We start from the raw sequence: 6,000 nt of genomic DNA, 5'->3' as shown, positions 1-6,000 counted from the left end.
ATAAGTAGTAACCTCTTCAACATTGGCCACAGCAACTTCTTTCAAGTTACATCTCCAAAGTCTAGTGAAACAAAAGCGAAAATGAACTTTTGGGACTTCATCAAGACAAAAGTCTTCTGCACAGCAAAGGAAATAGTCAACAAAACAAAGAAGCAACACACAGAATGGGAGAAGATATTTGTAAATGACACTACAGACAAAGCACTGATTTCCAAGATCTATAAAGAACTTCTCAAACTCAACACTCAAAAAACAAATAAGTCAAAACATGGGCAGAAGACATGGACAGTTCTCAAAAGAAGGCATACAAATGGCTAAGAGACACATGAAAAAGTGTTCAGCATCATTAGCCATCAGGGAGATTCAAATCAAAACCACATTGAGATACCACCTTATACCAGTTAGAATGCCAAAAATTAACAAGGCAAGAAATCAACAAATGTTGGAGAGGTTGTGGAGAAAGGGGAACCCTCTTACACTGTTGGTGGGAATGCAAGTTGGTACAGCCACTTTGGAAAAGAGTGTGGAGGTTCCTCAAAAATTAAAAATAGAGCTACCCTATGACCCAGCAATTGTACTCCTGGGTATTTACCCCAAAGACACAGATGTAGTGAAAAGACGAGCCGTATGCACCCCAATGTTTATAGCAGCAATGTCCACAATAGCCAAACTGTGGAAAGAGCCGAGATGCCCTTCAACAGATGAATGGATAAAGATGTGGTCCATATATACAATGGAATATTACTCAGCCATCAGAAAGGATGAATACCCAACTTTTCCATCAACATGGATGGGACTGGAGGAGATTATGCTAAGTGATATAAGTCAAGCAGAGAATGTCAATTATTATATGGTTTCACTTATTTGTGGAACATGAGGAATAGCATGGAGGACATTAGGAGAAGGAAGGGAAAAATGAAGGGGGGAAATCGAAGGGGGAGACAAACCATGAGAGACTATGGACTCCAGGAAACAAACTGACGGTTCTAGAGGGGAGGGGGGTGGGGGATTGGTTAGCCCGGTGATGGGTATTAAAGAGGGCACGTAGTGCATGGAGCACTGGGTGTTATATGAAAACAATGAATTGTGGAACACTATTCAAAAACTAATGGTGTATTGCATGGTGACTAACATAAGTTAAAATAAAATTTAAAAAATTAAAAATTTAAAAATTAAAAACAATAAACTATATTATTTCTTCTGAAAAAAAAAAGTCAGCAAATGATTTAGGAATTTCTTAAATAGCTGGAATCAGTAAGTCTCCAAGCCTTTATGGAGGTGCTCTGTATTCATATGGAGCATGCCTCAATGTTCAGCCAGGTGCTCTACAACACTGACTGCTTCCTGCTTCTACAGAGCTTCAAGCTCAGTTAGAGGTGAGAGTTAAGAGCTTTCTCAGGTCTTTCTGGGATATTTGCACAATTCTGTACATGTACATATCCTGTATATTCCAGGGAATATATTTGATATTTTAAAAAATCCCTATGAATATCTTATTTTCCATTTTTTCCTTTTAAGAATTTTGGTCACCTTCCTGTTATTTCTGCTTCAAGCACTGCAATTATTATTTTTTTTAAATGTCCTCAGGAAAAAGACTGCACTGACAGAGCTCTGAATCAGATCAAATAACCCAAGCCCTGTAAATGGGCGCTTCCAGGGAATTGTGGGACAAGTCTAGTAATAAGAAATCTCTGGAAGTGATGCTTTTGGGGAGTGCTACATTAATCTGTCTGCTCCAGTTGCTCCTAGGCTATGGATTTCACTACAACTGCAGACCTGTTGGATTTCCAGACTACTGTGGAGCTGGGGAGAAAGCAACAACAATAAGGCAAGTTAAAATGCCACAAAGCTGGCTGTTCTTACTGAGTTGCAACCATTATTCTTGAATAAACACTCCTCAAATTTTTGCAAATTTGTATAATTTCCAGAGTTCTAAAAAAGTTGATTTTGGTAATTTTTCCAGTGTTCTTTGCCTTTATGGAGGAGAGGATTATTGAACGTCCTTACGTTGCTCTTTCTTCTGATATTTCTTTGGACCTTATTTTTGAATTCTCTAAATAATAGAAGAAATGTCTGAGTCAGCAGTAAGTGCTAGTGGTACACACCTATACTGGCCGAGTTGAATATATGCCCATCACAAATATATCACAAATATTTTTTACTCACTGTGGATAAAGAATGAAGACAGCAGTGTACATGCCCAGAGTCTTTATTGGTGGCTCATGAGGACAACAGTGCCATCCATAGTGACCACTTCAGGAAGTCATCTATCTGATGTTGCTGACAGCAGAGCTCTCAGGTGGGTTTGCTGCCTTTAGAAATGGCTGGAGATAAGTACCTTTAAGTTAATGTTTCAGTCAGATTATGAGTTCAAGATGAAAACATGCACAGTGTGCAATGAAATTATCATCACATTTTGGTCTTTCCACAAACACCCCACACTGAGAATAATTGCAGTCAACAACGTTGCCCAATGGGAAGGATGACAATGTATTATTAGAACAAATTCTCAAAACAGAAGGAAAATAACTATCATTATATTATCTGGTTTCAACCTGAGTTATTTTGGTCCATTTGCCTTTGCTTTTCAAAGAATTTTGCTTTAACAAAATACTTTTCAATTAGGACAAATCCTTTCCTTTGTAATATTTTCAGTCAGTTCTCAGTGAATGGAGAGCATCTTAGCTCAGGGTTGAAGAAAAATTATCATGGCATTTATTTTTAAAACTCAATCTTAATTTAATTTTAAAACTCATTACAAAAAGCAGAAAAAAAATTAAACTCTCCTCAGGAAACTCCTTTATTTTTACAATAATAAAGAAATTGGTTATTCATTAACAAAGCAATTTTCTTGACTATGCATATGTTTTCTGACAAATTTTTAAAAAATTTTAGTGAGTTGTAATTGATATATAACTCTATATTAGTTTCATGTGTGCAATATAATGATTTGATATTTGTATATATTGCAAAATAATCACCAAAATAAGTCTAGTTACATCCAACAGCATACAGAGTTAACTTTTGGGATTTACACTCTAGGCAACTTTCAAATATGCTTTACAATATTATTGACTGTAGCCACCATGCTATACATTATGTCTCCCGGACTTATTTTTTTTTTATAACTAGAAGTTTGTACCTCTTGACTCCCTTCACCTGTTTCTCCCACTCTCCAATCATCCTCTCCTCTAGCAGCTGCTATTCTGTTTTCTGTATCTATGATTGTAGTTTGATTTGGTTTATTCATTTGTTTTGTTTTTTTAGATTCCACATTTAAATGAAATCATATGGTATTTGTCTTTGATTTATTTCACTTAACATAACACCCTCCAGGTCCATCCATGTTGTTGCACATGGCAGGAATTTGTTCTTTTTTAGAGTGGGGCAAAACAAGCATTTAGTCAAAGGTACTTACCTTTGGAAACTAGCCAAAGGAACCTTTGTTTTGAGAAGGTTCAGGCTACAAGAAGGAACAAAACATAAGTGTCTGAGACTGCTCTAGTGAACATCTCAGCTGTCAACCAGGATAACTACCCAATATATGAGTGACTAAACATTCAACTGATTCCAGTCCCTTGACTGAGACTCTCAACAGAGGACCTAGATATTGTGGAAAGGAAACAAATAATCCCTGTTGTGCCAAATTTCTGACTCACAGAATGTGTGAAAACAAGAGATTATTTTTCACCTATGTTTGGCAATTTATTTTGTAGTCATAGTACCTAGAGTGATGATTAATATATTTTACAAAGACTCACAAACACCAGACAAAGATGAATTTGAAAACTTAAATTATTTTTATTAATATTCATATTGGTACACAGTCATAATAGTGTTCACTATTGTAAATATTTTGACATAAATATTTTATAAAATTTTTATTATTATTGATTGCTACAATCTCTTTATTCAGGCTTTAGTATTTTTATCTGTCATAATGTTTCACTTACATGTGTCTAGAGGCTTATTTTTTATTATTCTCACCTTTCTCACTTAAAAGCTCTCTGAAGCTGGGAAGATATCTCTTATTTTGATCACCTCCGTATTTTCACAGTGCATGGAAAATAGTATAAATTCAGTAAATATTTATTGGGTGGAATAAACAATATTTTTTACACATCATTTCTATATGGCATTCAGTTATTTTTTCCTACCTAAAGCTATAAATCTAATATTTGGATAATTGTCTTCCCACCAAATTTTGTATTCCTTCAATCTACAACTAATATCAGCCATTAATCTTTTTCATTCTGAGAAAACTAGTTGGGTTTGTTTTTTGTTTTTTTGTTTGTTTGTTTGTTTTTTGCAATATTTCTTGTATTTCTGTTTTTGTTAGAATAAATTATTTGGTTTGTTTAAGATTGGGGAAAGCTATGCTATGCTCTTCAGCTAAGTATTCTCAGGGTGAGAAAAAACTTCTGCTTTACTCCTGGTCCTGGCAGAAGCCAAATGCTCAAAGATGGGCACCATGTTGCTATGCAACCTTAGCTGTCCATATGAACTGCATGTTCTCCAACTCACTAAGCATTTCATCATCAAATAGAGGTTATGACTGAGATTGGGCATAAGTAGTTTTCATAAGTAAATGACTCAGATTCCTATGGACACCCATTCCAGGGGCATCATTTTCCTTCTTACAACCTGTATCAAATATTCTTTGAGAGCCATGAACTAAGGAAGAACAAATTTTCTTATGGTTTTTCAGATTGTTTATCACAATATTCTGTCACCATCCAATAGCAGACAGCTGTGGACTACAATTCCATTCAGTTGTCATCCTGAAGTACAGTAATAAAGCAAAATCCTACTCCCAATCCTTATCCAGTGAGTAAAATTTTGAGCAGGGCATTGGATCATTCTTTTTACCTGGAAAGAGAGATAACCATATGGATCCACAATGGTTCATGAACAATGAGTAAATGTCTGGTTCAGTGATCAGGGATATAATTAGAAAATTGGTGAAAAACAGGTCTTGGGAAAAGGTAGAAATGAACCTTTCCAAATGGGCACAGAGAGTGAAAATATCTATGATTTATGTAAATACTTATTAAAGAGCAGTGTCAGTATAAAATGCTCCCAATGGTCAGGTAGACAAGATGAGGTGTTAAGTGGATGCCAAGCACCTACTCCCCTCAGCTGCTCCTAATCTTGCCCAATGGTCTCATGAGAAAATTGTGCCTGGCAACAGAGAAGGGCATTACTAACGGGCACGGCAGTATTAGCTTCCACTCACAAAAGCCAATCTGATCACCACTGCTGATTGCTTAGCTTACCAAGAGCAAGACCATAGCCCTTCAATGGCACTACTATCTGAGGTGATAATCCAGTCATTGGCAGTTTGATTACATTGGACACTTTTCATCATGAAAGGAACAAGGTTTTAAAAATATAATTTCAGCAGGCTTTGCTGCATACAACTGGGATATTAAGAAAGGACAGAATATCAAGAAATGAAATGCAAGGCAGTAGGAGTTGTGATTCTTCAATGACAAGCAACATGACTTTAAGTCCTAATAACTGCTTTGAAGGTTTTGATATTAAAAAATAGAAATGGTAATGCAAGGGTAAAGGGACTCTGTGAAAATAAATGAGGACAGACAATGAATTCCCACGCAAATGGCATTATGTAAATAAAAGGTTCACGTTGCCTAAGTTAACTTTTCTATGCCTGCTTCATCTGTGTCTAATTAAGGTACATAAAATACGTCATTTTTCTCTCCTTATGATACAGTTTCTCAGGATAGAGAACAACATTAGTGGAACTGAACTTCTTCACCCAGCCTCCATTTGACACCCACAGACCACAGCCTCTCAACTGGTCTAAACCCCTCTGGAAACCAGAGACTCTAATTCACAGTCTGTGTCTCAAGGCTCTTCCCTTTTCATGGCTTGATTTACTGCATGAGATGGACAGATGAAACTTGTTACTCTCTGACACTCTTGCTATAGAAAAATGTATAAGTTTTATAGCTCATGTTCTTAGAAACAGAAGTGGTT

This window comes from Eumetopias jubatus, unplaced genomic scaffold (genome assembly GCF_037043125.1).
Source record: "Eumetopias jubatus isolate StellerSeaLion01/CBP00866 unplaced genomic scaffold, mEumJub1_p1.0 scaffold_4, whole genome shotgun sequence".
Classification (NCBI taxonomy): domain Eukaryota; kingdom Metazoa; phylum Chordata; class Mammalia; order Carnivora; family Otariidae; genus Eumetopias; species Eumetopias jubatus.
This window is presented reverse-complemented; position numbering follows the sequence as displayed.